Raw genomic sequence first — 15,604 nt, 5'->3', positions numbered from 1 at the left:
TATATACCGCGTTCGATCATCCGCGCGCGAAACAAATAACGTCCGTTTACCTAACGAGATATCTCCTTTCTTCCGTGGAACGTTGTTTGTTCAATCCCCCGTTGAATAACAATCAATTTTTAATGTCGCGTCAACTGCACTCGCAATACTGCGACGAGCGAATACGCGCGACTTCGGACTCTTCTAAATCGCATTCGCGATAAAACGTGGAATAGCATTAAAGATACATTAACGATCGGGCGGCCATCCATTCGAAAGCGCGGTCATTCCCCGCGCGATAATCCCGTGAAGTCCGGAATCGGTTTTAATTTCGCGAGGTTAAAGCGCCGCGTATCTCCTCGCGAGCAAGGAGACGCATTAGTCATGACATATGCGCCGTGAAAAAATTGTAATTCCGGAAAGTGGCCTGTAAATAATAACTCGGTTAGCCGCAGGGGCAAAGAGATTAATCACGCTAGCAAACGAATTGCGCGGCCGCTTGTATACTATATACATACATACATCACCGCGCGGTGCGCGACGGATTTTCTAATTTTTGGCCCGGCTAATTTCGCGGAGAGCGGCGGAAATCTCAGCGCGTGTGTCTATTAGCTATTACAATTGCAATATCATATTTCGCGCCGCGTAATATTTTTGATAATATTATCGTGCCCACTGGCAGGTTGGCCTTTCGCCAATTATTATTACCATCACAGTGTGTATTTACGCTCGGTCTTCTGCGTTTGGCGTAAATTGCTAAATATAAAATATCGCTCGGATATTTCGCGCTACCGCATGCATCTCCCGCGCAAATTATCGCAACACTTCCCTCCAGGAGAAAAATCATTAGCGCCGTTCCTCCGACCGGTTCGTTAAAAATCCGACTCGCGCGCTTCCTGCGATAATTAATTAATTTATTAACGTAAAAACGAAAAGGAAAATACGCGAGCTTCGTCCCAAACTTGTTTCGCGGTCCGCGATATTTTCCGACGTATAAGTGTGAGGTTTACTCACGTTTTACGAAATTTAGCCTTGTTTACAAACGTCGAGCGCTCTATACGTAGCTACACGCGTATACGTGTGTAGCTACGTAATAGAGCGCTCGAGGATTCGTATCGAGGAGAGCTAATTTCCTCGTTAGATGTACTAGGATATATTTTTCGTCCGCTCCTTTGTAGTCCGTATATAGAACGCCGCGATCGGAGTTATTTAAATCGCCATTTCTCTAGGCTGAAACAGGGAAAAGGAGCGTTTGAGAACGTCCGTCCCACAGATGGCGAAAAGAGATGAAACGGCGCGCGTTCCTTTGCTTCGGTACGAAAGGGAGGCTCTTCATTAATGAAGAGAGCGTAATTAAAGGCTCGAACACTTTTGCACCGCGCGGATAATCATATTTCTGAGCTCGGAGCTCTTCTCTTCGCTCGCCGACCCCGGCATGAATTTTCGACTTTCTCGCCACGTTCGCGGATTTAGAAATTAATTGCAGCCACCGAGTCAGCGGTAACAACCCACGTTGACTCGTGCCTTAAACCTTGGGAAAGAAGCGACGCGGCGTTTGCCTCGTCGAGTCTCAGACGTCGTCGGCGACTTATCTGCTTTCGTAACGTCGCATCGCGACGTCGAGGATTAATTGTACAAGATATGCGGAATACTTAAGAGTAACTCAGGATCCGTTTCTCGAAGGGGTTCGCTCGCGTACTTTAACCTCTTGACTGGCGGAAACGCAATACTGCGTTCGCAAAAAGTGGCCCAACCGGCGGAAACGCAATATCTTTTGTATGAGTGTGATATACGTATTTCTGGTAGTTCAATATTTCTAAAATTGAGTGTTCAAAGATTCTTCTCTTCGATTCGCTCAATCCAATGACGAATTTCAAAATTCAAAATTCACGAAGGTAAATATAAACGACTTAAAATTGAGAAAACGTTTCGAGGCTTTTGAGATCGCTTTTTTTAACGATGAATTTTGTAAATTCATTCTAATTCGGAGTGATAAATTTTTAAATAAATCAATATAAATGTTTAAGACGGAATGTTATCTACATATTGTATAGCTTATCATTATAAATCATATTTATTTGTTGTTTCGGTCTTTTGTTCTTTTAAATTTTAAATCAAAATTTTGTATATTCTCACCATTTAATTTTTTTTTTGTAACAGATGTCCAGAGTTTTATTTTAGTGAAATGAAATTCATTTTAGTTGTTATATTGGATCTACCATTTTAAGTTTGAAAAATTCTGCTTTCATATTCGTAAACAGCGACCTCAAAAACCATGGACACAAAATTTTAACGACATTGCTTAACTTTTGAAAACCCATTTTTTGCCAGCTTAAATCCTTAAATCCTTTTGCGAAATTCAATTTGCCAATCAAGAGATTAAAGAGACACAATTATATCAAGTTACATTGCCTGTTATTCGGTATCCTTGTGACCTGATCTCTTGTGACCGAAAATTCGTAATAACGCAAAAATTTTATCGGAAACACCAGATATCCATCTCGCGAGAGTGCTATTATTGCTTACATATCCATCACGTTGATTGTTAATCCGCAGATTGCGGTCTAAAAGTAACGTCAAGGAGATTTTAAGAGCGTCTCTAATTATATTATTTCGTTACGGTGAGATGTATCAGTTTAGTTTATCCAGCGAAGGAGAGACACTGGAATCGCCAATGATTGTGATTAAACTGAATATTTGCGCCGCGAGTAAAGTGTGATGATTCGGGATGAAAGCAACCGCTTGCTGTGCCGAACGGAAAAGCTACGTAATAGAACGAATTGAGGAGGAAGCGGAAAGAGAGCGGACGAATTAGTTTTGAAAATATTTCAGAACCTCGCTTGGTTCATTTCAGTTTTGTATACAATAACAACCGGTGTTTGACAGCGCTTCGCGTCCATTATTTCTCGCTTTCGTATACTTTTCTTTTATCACGTCATATGTCGGGCGTTTAATTTACTACGGATAATAACGGTGAAGTGCTGCCATCACCACACGGCATCAAGTTACGAAGTATCCTCGTGGGACGACCGGCTCCAATAACTTTGTAGTCGCGGCTGATTAACCAAGTATAAAGTTCCCAAAGCGCGCTGGCCGTCATCGTTGTGAAATTACGCGCTAATTGCGACGTTATTTCCGTAGCGAATAGACTTTGATCCTTCGCTCGTTCTTCATTCCGAGAAAATATTTCGACCTCTTCCGGTTATCATTTCTACGGTGTGAGCAACGACACGCGCTAAGCTCAACCACTTGCTAAGGTCGGTTTCGATTTGACGTGGCTGAGAATTTCTAAGCGATTGTGTTTCACCAAATTTCTAAAAGAAAATTGATTTATTCACCAGGATGCGGTCTCCCGGATTCTGATGTTACCCGTTCGATAGAGAGAGAGATGCACGTCCGTTTATTAATATATAACTCCGTTATTCATGTTTCCTCTTTGCTTATTCTCGCGCGTATTCTCTCCGGCACGCGGCGGGGGAGCGATGCAGAAGCTGTGGGAAATTTACGCGGATGGACAGGCTGCATATTTCACGCGCCATTATTATGAAGGTGCCGTTTACGACCAAAGTGTCCGTGAAAAATTCCATCAATCCGTCTAACCAACGACGGCTGCGAGTCGTGTCGTAAAATCCTCATTTATTACGATTTACAAGGTCATAAGTAACGTCGCCGACGTCGGCTGCGGGAGTTGACCACCCTCTCGCGACCGGCCGGGTATGAATTTTCGCGTGAACTTGCAGCCAGCAGCACTCGCGTAAATTAAAGTTAAATTGGAATCGGCCAGCTCAGCCGAAATTCATTCTGATTCCCCGTTGGCTGCCTTCGACCGGCCGGCTTCCCGTCCCTCCTGGATCCCCACGGCCGACGGCCATTTCGCGCGCGGACTCGGTTACTCAAAGTTTCAGGTGGCAGTAAGGTGAATTGTTTAAGCCCTCGCATGCATTTCGATGACAAAAGACCTCGCCGAGCTAGCGCGATTATATGTTTAAGATCGGAGGACTTGCTCGGAGATTCTCTTGCCGCTCCGCACTTTCACATCATTATTTATCGCGACTGTCTCAGTAGTAAAAAAGTGTTGGACAACTGTTGGAGTTATATATTAGTTTGTTAGGAGGAGAGCCATTAGAAATTCACTGACTTTTCACGAGTTCGTTTTTCGGTGTTTACACAACGAATTGCGGACGAGATTCGACATCAATAAAACGATTGCTGTTTTGTAGAAAAAAAAAATACGCAGTAACGTATTTACGAATTAAAATACTGAAACAACGCGAAATCTCGGTGGACGGTCGGCGCGCATATTTCAGATTCAAAATCCCCGTTAGTGTCGCCAAGTCGTTATTCCGGTTTGATAGAACCGATATTATCGACCCATCGGCTCGTCCAAAGGGAAACTGGGCTACCTCCGTTCCTCTGGGGACTCACACGTAATTAACGAAACTCATTATAAGCACCCGCTATATGCGGCGATGCCGGTTCGCCGCGGTGTTGATTTTGTTAATTCCGGAATGCGAGGAACCCGTCGCGAGAATTAGTTCGTTTCAAGTTTGTTCCGGGCAAAAACTCCCGAAAACCGCGCGCGCGCGCGCGTCTCACGAAACGAAAGCGCAACGGCGTGATGTCGAAATTGTTTCGAGAGCTCTCGTTGAATTTTGTCTGGGATTACGATACAAGTAGCGTCGCAGTCTTTTTCGCTTAATTTTTCGATTCGTCATTATTATAAACTATTCGCGTTCTATTTCCCTCGATTTTCCCCGCGTTCTCTGGCAAAGCAGGTTCGGGAACTCGACGGAACAGGGGAAGGCGCGCCGATTTTTCGAGATGTTTCAATTACACGGTTTCTGTAGTTTGTACCAGAAAATTTTTAACGAATCGCCGTATTTCCCGGCGATTCGTTTGATAAATGAACGAAATTTAGAAAAAGTTTGCGACGGTTGTGCTGCATGTTTCCGACCGTATATTTCTCCTATATAAATAATATCCGACCGTCCGTATTCACGTTTCACTTTGTGCTTTGCGTTTATATAATACATATCGTCCAACATTCGCGAAATTATTTGAGATATGATTAAATTCGCACGTTATATCATATCCGAGTGTGTCAATAGCGGTAGAATTATGCTCAATCTTCAGCGACGTAAAATTAACGGAAATCACCAGCAAACACTTTTGTTTAATTATTCCTAATGTTTTAATCCCCGTACATTTAATTTGCATCGATAAAACAGCCGTGCGATTGACTTGTTATTTTTAATCAAAGATTGAAGCGACGATGTTTAAGCGGAAATTCCTCACCAAAAAATCCGCATCCGCCGTCGAATCGCGTATTTGGTTTGAGGATAATTTCGCATTTGACTAGCGCAGTTTGGAAAGCTAAATAATCCTCAGCTGCGCACGTAATTATCGAATAGTATAAATGTCACGTCGCGTTATGAAACGTCGTTATAATGGCTACAAACTAATCGAGATCGCGGGGGCCGAGCGGCGCGCTCCACTTCGTACAATTATTCCGATTAACGTTTCCATCGTAATCGCGCCATTCTTTTCATCGTCGCTTTAACGGGCACGTTAAAGCGACGGGATTAACCGATGAATTAAGTCGCGGATTACTGATCGTCTCCGCTCGTATTTCCACGCTCGGCGAAAAATACGCCCGTAACGTCTGCGAGAAGCTTGTAACTCCCCTTTCAACGTCTGCTAGATCGCCAGCCAGGATCCCAGCCAGGATCCCAGCCAGGAGAAAATTTCAGGAGATCGTCTCAACTTCGAGAGATCGTTTTGCCGTTCAAAGTCGTCCTTGTTGTTATAACAAGAAAAGCACAGCCGTTTGTCTTGAAGCGAGCTATCGCAGATTTGTGGAGAAAGTTTCGCTGTGCATTCGGCCGACCGGGCTTTCATTGCTTAGCCGCGTGAACAGCGCTTTGGCGTTTTGATCGTGGCAACGGCAGGCGAAAGTCGAACTTTGTACGCCAGCCAACTGGATAGCCTCAACACGCGTTGCAATTAGGTTAGTAGCTTATTTTCTGACCGTTCACATTCATCTCTCGACGCTAACATAAAGCTACCGCAGTGCTCACACCGTTCCCGTTTCCTCTACTAAATAAATAAATAAATAAATAAATACCTAATAAATTTGACACGTCTTTCTCGCCTCTTCGAACTATCGAACAAACAAGTAGCTAATAAATAAATTAATACCTAATCAATACACTCGACACACCGTTCTAGCGTTGCTGAATAACGAATAAGTAATCAATCGATAATGTGTACGCGATTAGAAAATACTAATAAGCTGGCGGTTACATTGTTAAGGCTATCCCGCCGATTGTATTAAGTTCACCTTCGAGTTCACCGATGTTGTCACTGCATACCTGTTCGCAGCGCGGTTCCGGACGCCGTTAGCCGACTTCCCTCGCACGTGTAGTAACGCCGACTGGAAAACACCTGCTGTGTCGCCAACGTTCGCCAACGGCGACGTTCCGCGGCAGGTGACCCTCCGGTAAATACGTTTACATAATCGAGTGACTTTAACCCGCGCTGAATTTAATCGCGCGGCGAGCGCGACAAAAAGCGGCGGTAAAGCGTTTCTTTCCAAAGCGCGGACGGACGGAAGCAAATGGAATTAGCCTCCTCGCGGTTTGCGAGGCGTAAACGCGCGCGCAATACGCGTCCACGAGCGCGATTCCTCCTCGCTCCTCCCCCTCGCAAGTCCCCGGCAAGCTGACTCGGACGGAGAAACTTTCGCAGAGAGGAGCAACATCGAAGAATTTCTCGCAGGGAAGTCGCGGACGCGACTTTTAACGTTTAATTTAGCCGTGCGCGCTGCGCGGATTGTAATTTCATCATTCGCTCGGCCGCTCAATCGGCTAATTTACTCTCCGTCGAGGAAAGAGTTAGTGTTTTTCTTTTTTTCTTTTTGCGCCGCCCGGACCAGTGCTTGGGACGAAAATATACGGGAATTGCTTTTGTCGATTCGTTTCGTTATTACCTTGTTCGCACGCACATCGTACACACACACTTGCAGCCCGGCGCGCAAGCGAGCGGTACTTCTTAATCGCATTTAATTAAATTAAGCACCGACGCGTAAAAATGTGCTCGCTCTAACGCAAGACGATTCTCACGGTGTCGTTATGATTGACAATTTTATCCCGGTCGCTCCGCTGGATTTATGCACGACTGACGATCCGATTTTAATTAAAAATACAAATTGCGTGCCAGCCTATCTCGTTTACTCCCCCTCCCTCCCTTTCTCTCTCTCTCTCTCTCTCTCTCTCTCTCTCTCTCTCTCTCTCTCTCTCTCTCTCTCTCTCTCTCTGTGTGTGTGTCCTCTTTGCGATTCCTCTCCCCCAAGTAACGTGGTCGTAGCACGGATTTTTTATCCTTTCACGGCGTAAGAGGATTGCGGGCAGGATCGCGTCCCTCGTATGTCTTAGTTATTTTTTTGCGAGTTATAAATAATGGCCTCTCCGTATAATTTTATGGATAGAGCGATGGAATTAATGCAGGAGACGATTTGTGTAATTTAAATCGAGGTTAGAGCTTATGTTGTTAATGTAAATGTTCCGTAATTTCATAAAGTGAAATATCGGTTTACGCGATCATCGATTAATTAATGCGATCGGGGAATTCGCATTGGCCTCGTCAATTAATTAGAGATTACAAAAATTTAATGTGCACGTTTATTAACGTGCCTTCGCGCAGTGTGAATTGCTGTGAAACGTTCGACTGACTCTCAGCAATTAACCGTGACACGTAAACGTGCGGATAAACTAATAAATTTGGGGATTAGTCGATGCACGTGTCGATGTGTACGTTTTACCTTTATATTGCGTTAGACAATATGACATTTTAATGAACATCACTCCTGTTCTCACGCGCGCCCAGGAAAGTAAAAAAATTTAAACTCCTATCAGAACCAAAGAGAGATCAAAGCCGTAAGCTCGAGAAAAACGAGATAACCGAGCATTTAACGATTTAAAAGTTAGAGACCCAACAATTTATAGACGTCAGAGGATTAAATGCAAGTGATAGTTGCAGGATTATGGATACGGTAAAAAGAAAAATATGGGAAAGCGATATTCCCGGAAGCGTCAACAGCGAGTGCTTCATAAATTTGTATAACTATTAATCGTCGCTGCCAATGGAATTTTATCGTATAAAATTCGGCTGCTTACTGGCATCAGAAAGCCATAAAAAAGTATCTCCCGCAACCAGGGATACAAAGTGCTTTTTGACGAAGCGATCCAGCCGACTTTATCGTCGTCTATGAAACATTCCTCTCGCTTCCCAATTCACCCGCCTTCCCTCTCTCTCTCTCTCTCTCTCTCTCTCTCTCTCTCTCTTTCTCGCCCCTCTTTTTTCCTCCTCTCACCCTTTTTTCGCACCTCCTATTTTCCCGTCGGTATATGAAAAAAGTACAACGGAATCGTTAAGCAACGACGGGCGCTGTAAAGCAGCAATCGTTAAACAATGTCGCTCGTAAAGCGACGCTCGTTAAATGCGCTAGATCGTAAATGGAGCGTTCGCAAAATGGAAGCAACAAATCGCGATTTTAGTTAGCCGTAAAAGGGTTCGTCTCTGTTAGGAAAGGGGTTAAAGAGAGTTTTACGTATTCTCACGGAGCGCTACCGGACGCAATCTTGATTCGGACCGACGACCCACAATCATTAGGACGGCCAATTAATGCCGCCAGATTAGATCGAATCTAATTGGACGTTTTCTCCATTCGTCGCGACGCGACGTTGATTGTGGTGGTTTTGTTGGTTTACGAAACGATCATCAGATTATTCGAGACTTTTGTTCTGACTCGCTACAACAGCGTGGAAACTTGCATTGGAATTCTATTAAAAGTTTATGCAATCTCTAGATCAAAGATGATTAAATGATATTTGAACAATATAGTGTATAGTGTAGACATTAGCCAAGTCGAAATTTAGGTTCTACATTAATCCAGCAAATTCCGTCGAACTTGAAGGAACTCGATGCATAATTTCGAGATATTATAAATTGCCTCCTGTTGACATTACACATGACTGTTTATTCCCGTATTTTTCCACGTTGAGATTTAAAAAGGAATTTACACAAATTGGCTGACAATTATTCAGAAAGATCGATGAAACAATAATTATCCATAAGATGACAGTCAGATAAATCCCGACTTAAACTTCGACTTAAACACGGGAAGACTTTTCAACCCAAATAAATTCATCAAACGTTCGTTGAAGTTGGAAATTTCGCATATTCCACGGTGCGTGTTGTTTGATGCCTTGAAAGACAACACTCGAAAAAGTATATACGTCGTATGAAGATCTAGACTATCCTGAAGATCTGGAATGTTATGAGAGCGTTACTTGTTATGAGCTGTGATGACTCGGTCGTTCAGTGACTGGCGAAACATTGTTTTTCTTGCTCATTGTTTTGATACTGTCGTGTATAACGTACTTTTCTGTGCCTGAACATTGCGTCAAGTACAATTTCCACTGGGTGGTTAAAATATCTCGAAATGTTTAATTGGACTCGCGCGTTGGCATCGCGTTAATTAATACGCATCTCTCTGATTGAATTGCATCTACGAGAATGCTGGGTTGGAAGGCTAATACGAAAGATGTTAAGACGCGGGCATCGAGGCCTCATATATATTTTCAGAAGAATATTATTTTATTTTATCGATAATTAATAATTTTATTTGGTATTTTATTTAATATTTGACTTTTTTGATATTTTATTTAAATTAGGTTATCGCGTATAACCTAATTGCATTTGTAACATAATTAAATAAGTTATATAATCGGTATATTGCTTATTAAAGCGAAGAATATAGATAACATGTAGGTAGATTATTGAAATAATCAAATATGAAATAATTGTGAAACAAATCTTTCTATAGTATCTATAGTGTATCAACGTGTAGAAACTGGCAATAAATTTGTAAAAAGTTAAGGTAGGATAATAGCTTGTATAATGTTACATCTGAAGTTTCTCCACCGGAGGTTCTTCAGCTCTTCAAGCTTATCTTAAGTAAATTCAAGAAGATTCAGTTTAAGTCTCAGTCGATCGAATCATGTAATCCTGCTTATGTTATATAATTCAATCGACTGGGGTCGAGATTGTGTTTCCTGAAATTTTCCTCGTTCTCTGTCCAAATTGTATTACCTCACGCAAATGAGATTTTTCATTTAGATCAGGAAGGCGTACTCGATGAGAATATCGCGCGTCTCGTAGAAAGAATCCTGTCGCGGTCTTCAGCCTCCCGACGCGTTTCAATCCCCGTCGCGGTGCAATTAACTCGCGATCAAACCGAGACGCAACTTCAACGGTCCTCGCATAAGTCTTCCCGGCTCTGCACATTGTTCGTGCAGCTTGACAGATGAGCCTGACGTGTCAGGCCTGTCAAGAGCTCGAAACACTGCCATTGTGGGAAACGAGCTCTTCCGCGTGGCGCGTCTAGTTTGCTCTAATTCGGCGCGCCAGACTCCATAATCCCGATGTGGAATAATCTGTGTTCCGCGAGTACTTAGAAGCGGAATGGTAACGTGTGACAAGTTTGCGCGATTACTTCGCGAGACCTATTTTGCGGAGGCGTAATGAATATCAAGCCACCCACATATATCTGATGCATTATACTAACGCGCGGCTTGAAACTTTCAGATACGCGGCGTGTTGCTCAACTATTAGTATATCTTTAATTTGTTTGTTTGTTTGTTCGTTCGCTTGCTTGAACGCGGGATAATCTCTTCTATGTGCGAGTACGATAGAGAGGTGATACGAAATAATGGAATACGTAACTTCGAGTAGAAATAAGTTGGAGAGATTTGAATAGCCGATTGAGCGGCCGATGGGAGAACAATTACGGAGATCTCGCGCGAATAAAGACGCTCGTCGAGCACTGCGAAAGCGGATAATTCGCACGAGCGGGCCGACCATTTGCGATAATCGCGCCGACGCGAAGACAAGAACATCACGTGCTGCGAATGATCTTCAAGCCGAAGATTGGCTTCTACCGCGGATGAATATCAAATGCTCCTTCTTGCCACGTTAAATCCCGCATTATACGTTCGTTGAATTCATTATCATGCCGTCCGTCTTCATGCACGTTTGTTTGTCACCGAAAAGCGCCGTGACGCTTTCCACTCAGGGAGAAAACAGGGCCGACGAGACTTTCGGATTATTTGATTGTTAGACGAGGAGAGAAACGCGCGTACGGCGCGAAACGTATTTTCATCCGTCAGACTTAAATCTGTCGCGCAACGGGCGAAAGCCCGTCTCTCCCTTCCTTCCTTCCTCCCTGCCTCCCTGCCCCCTTTCTCTGTCGTATACATCATCGACGTATGGCGCATTTGCGAATAGTAATCGTGATTTGCTGTGACAAAATGGGGACGTCCAGCGCAAATATATCAGCGAGCATGCGCGAATTTAAATCTAACGAAATATTGCTACGTCACTGCGCGATCCTGCGTACATTCCTGCGTCACGTTTACCTTCAAGCCTTCGCGCGCACGATAGCAAAGTTAAATATTTCTCGCCGTACCGCGGCTCCGACCCTGGCGGAACGTTTCTCGAGAGATTTCACGATCTGCGGAATCTTTCGTTTGTTTTCATGGATTGGCCCTCTTTACTCGCGCATCGATCTCTCTTTCCTCCGACCAATAACAATCGTCGAACGAACGCGGAGTTTCGATCTGCGAGATCGAACGGTCCTTCCACCGCGGCGACGACAGTCTCTCGCGAATCCCGCGGGATCTCTCGTAGAAATAATGCCTGGGTTCGTTTCGTTGCGCCAACCAACCAGTCAGCTAGCGAGTTTCGCATGTCGGATTCCGGGTTTCTGCAACCTCACCGTAGCCTCGCTCTCGCTGTGAAGTTAGCAGCCCAGAGCGCGGCTTTTTATGAAATTCACGCGCGGCGTTCGTTTGTCCGCGATATATCACATTTTTCTCTCTCATCACCTAAATCATCCTTATTTATCCGTCCGCGAACAAAAATTAGGACCAAGTAAAAAAAACCGCGCAAATATCGTCACGAACGCGCTCCTACGAGCGTTTCCCTTCAAATGACGCGTCGCCATCGATCGCTCGCGATCGGTACGAGCGAGATTTATGAACAAGAAGGGCAAACGAGCGATTGTCCTCATCTCAGCACTCCCCTGAGAGAGTGTCATCCTTCGAGTTGCGTACTGGACAAATTGTGGACGCACGATTTTATATAAATTTGCACTTCGGGCTATTGACTCACGGACTTACTCTCGCTTCACTCTCGCAACCTTTGTCGTTCGAGCTCGGCTGCAACCTCGCGCGACTTTTCGAAGACGCCCAACTCAGGAAGCCACGTGGTTACGCCCTCCGACAGGTCGATCGCGTGTTAACGCGGCCGCGATCAAACATTCGCCTGTGCCTGTGACGTGTCAGTGACAGTTTATTACTGTTGAACTGTCGGAGCTGCGACGTCCATTCGGGTCAATGCGAGCCACGACGTTGACGCGCACTGCACTCCGATATCGCTCGAGGAGGAATCGCGCGTAGTTTCCCGCTAATTCGACGGCGACGATCCACGGCGAAGGGACTCGCAGTCTTGAGAGATACGCTGCCGCCGTTATTGTGATAACGACGATAACGGACGAACCGATGACCGGACACGAGCTCGGCGAGCACGCTCTCCGAAATATCGGGTCAAGCGATGCCCTTCGCGCACCGTCACGCCCATCATACCGGCCCCGCATGATTTTCTAAGCGTCCCGCCGTTCGTACACGTGGACGTTCACGTGGAAGGACGTTATCGCTCTGCGGTGAAACTTCGGCGGCTCGACATCGAGCCGGCAGTGCCGTGATTGGCGGCGCCGGCGGCGGTCAACCGACACCGATACGGCCGTGCGCGGATTTCCACGCGGGCGATTATCTTTCCGGATTAATTGGAGGCGGGAGAGAGGGAGGAAGGGGGGGGGGGCGCGAGACCGAACTTGCGACATTCGAGCAAGCGAGCATTATTTTTAGCTTAGCCTCCACGAGTAACCGGGGACGGGAGGGGACATTCCCGCGGATCTGGGTCACTTAGTTTTTTAACGCGATAAGCCCGCGCGCGTTCACGGTACGAGGGTTCCATACGTCGAGGAAGTCTTCATCGACGAGCACCACGTTGCGGCAGTAGATTCCTACCGCGGCCGGCGGATCTTTAATATCATCGGCGCACGTTGAAAATATAGAGATTCTTTGGCGATCGCGTCGCCGCCGGCCCCGTTGCATTCTCCTCCCTGCCTCCTCCCTGCCCCCCCCCCTTCGAGCCCACGGAACTCTGAGAGCTGTCTTTCGGCACGTCGGCGGAAAAATTCCGTTAGCATGTGGCGATCGTGACCCACGCCCGTCGCATATACTGGACGACACTGTGAACCCGGAGTGACGGAAGAGCCAGAAGAAAGAGCCAGAGTCGGATTTTTCGCGAAGCGACGATCGCACGAAATCGCACGACGGCAGACGGCCGCTCGTTGCGCCGAGCAGCGCCGGCTGTTTCGCGAGCGAGTAAATTCTCCATCCTTCTGCTTTTTCGCGCGCTTAATGAAAACGAGCGAATTTTCCGCGTCGCTTCGTTCTTCACGCTCGACAAATGAACGAAGTCTTAATCATTCCGTTCGCATCGCAGTCACGTATTCAGAATAATTGCGTTAAGGAATTACGCGCATTCAGACAGTGATATTGCGACTCTCGGTGCAGTTACATTCTGAATGGCGAATGCTCGGAAAGAAATCCGCGGGAGGTGTTGGCATGGTTTTTCGCCGCGCGCGCGAAAGCCGCTCGAGCAGTCAACCGTGCGAATAATACGGATAACTGGCAAAAAATCAATTTGAAGGAGAGAGAAAGAGAAGAAGAAAACGCGGCGCATTCCCATTCATCGCACGTATTACGCAGCGAATTCTCACGTGTCGTGCCCATAATCGGGGGAAATTAACGTGCAAATTAACGTTCGGATATTTCCCAAGTCCCGCGGACGCGATGTTTTAAACTCGTAAAACATTTTACCATTGTATTTATATGCGTCCCTGTGCAAGAGGAACGCGATACCGTTTATATGTGTTTCAATTCCATGATGATAATTTAATTAAATTCGCTATTTTGAAATTGTCCCGCGGACAAACGCGCGCAGCGGACAGTATGAAAATATCGCGCACGCAGCGCGGGAAACGTTTAGAAATTTAGAGAGAGAGAGAGAGAGAGAGAGAGAGAGAGGGAGAGAGAGAGAGAGAGAGAGAGAAACGTCACGCAAAGTCTCCCCACGGTCTCGTGTTTTCTTCACAGCATTTTGCGGAAGACGGACGAATCTCGGCGCGCGTCGTGCCGAGACCAGCGTGCGTCACATTTAAAATCGGAGATGCAATTTCTGTTGATAAATAATTTCGACTACGCTCGGTTTTATCTCGTGCAACATTTAATTCGCGATAAGCGAATGCCCGTTTGCTGTATTCCGCGATAATTTTAATTACAAATTTCGATGCAAATATATAACGGGATGTCTAACAAAGCGTGCGCATGAAAAACAATAATGAATTATATTATTTACGAGGCAGCGAAACCGATCGAACTGCAACGTATTTACCCCGTTTGCGTCCGCTCGAGAAAATGCGTAATTAATGACACTCTGTGTAAAAGATTGCAATGTCTGCTTTAACGAGAGCACGATGTATAAATTAAGTAAATTATTTCAGCTCGTTCTCACACACACCATCCCCCTTTTTCTTCACGTTCATACACATTTGCATCAATCAATAAAATACTCAGCGTTGTCGAAGAATTTTCTGATTATTATCTAATCGGACTAAAGGAACAATCGCTTTGTTCCCCTTTTGTGTTTCAGGCGTGAATGGAACGATGTTATTTTCAAGATGGGAGTCTAAGGTCTCAGACACTTGACATTCCCCCGCATTGAGCTTCAACACAGCCGATAATTAACTACTTGCGGCCAATTAACAATTACCGAGTAATGAGGCGTCTAAATGCTCTCGCTATTAGGAGGTTCGCGGAATCCAGCGAACTCGTCCTTCCCGCACGGATATAGTTAGCTCGGCGGCTTCAATATTCTCATTGAGCCAAAACTTCTTTCACCGGAGCTAGCCGGCTATTTAAGTCTTAGACTCCTTTGATTACTCGCGCGTACATCGTTATCTTTGAGAAGCCGGGCTGCACGGTGCGCTTGTCCCCGCGCGACAGTGGCGCGCAAACGACGAGAGAGGGTTACTTTGCTCTTCTCAGCGTGGTGTGGTCGTGGTCGATAAATAAAAATTTCAGAATAAGGACGACACGGAGCTATTGTAACCGCTGTAATTTCAGCGGCTATAAATCCCAATGTTACGAATCACCGATTGCGAAAGGAGGAGCCTTAAATTTCGTATCGCCGGCACTCTGCGGAGACGCCGGACGTTTCTTCGCGAAATTGCCAACGTTGCGTCGGATTGTTTAAAGAATGCGTATAGAAATGAGTTTTATCTTTCTCTCTTCCTATTAAAGTCGAGAATAACTGCCAGAAGAGAGAGACAGAGAGACAGAGAGAGAGAGAGAGAGAGACAGAGAGAGAGAGAGAGAGAGAGAGAGAGAGAATAAGAGAGATGGAGATAATTCCCGTACCTATTCGCGGTGGCGAAAAC

General features: G+C 45.4%; 1 protein-coding gene across 1 annotated transcript in view; it reads right to left on the bottom strand.

The window, feature by feature from the left end:
* The window catches only part of Phlpp (PH domain leucine-rich repeat protein phosphatase), an 83,596-nt gene that overhangs the window by 52,829 nt on the left and 15,163 nt on the right, over positions 1 to 15,604 (bottom strand). The window lies entirely within an intron of this gene.

This window comes from Harpegnathos saltator, unplaced genomic scaffold (assembly GCF_003227715.2).
Source record: "Harpegnathos saltator strain DR-91 unplaced genomic scaffold, Hsal_v8.6 scaffold47, whole genome shotgun sequence".
Classification (NCBI taxonomy): Eukaryota; Metazoa; Arthropoda; class Insecta; order Hymenoptera; family Formicidae; genus Harpegnathos; species Harpegnathos saltator.
This window is presented reverse-complemented; position numbering and strand designations above follow the sequence as displayed.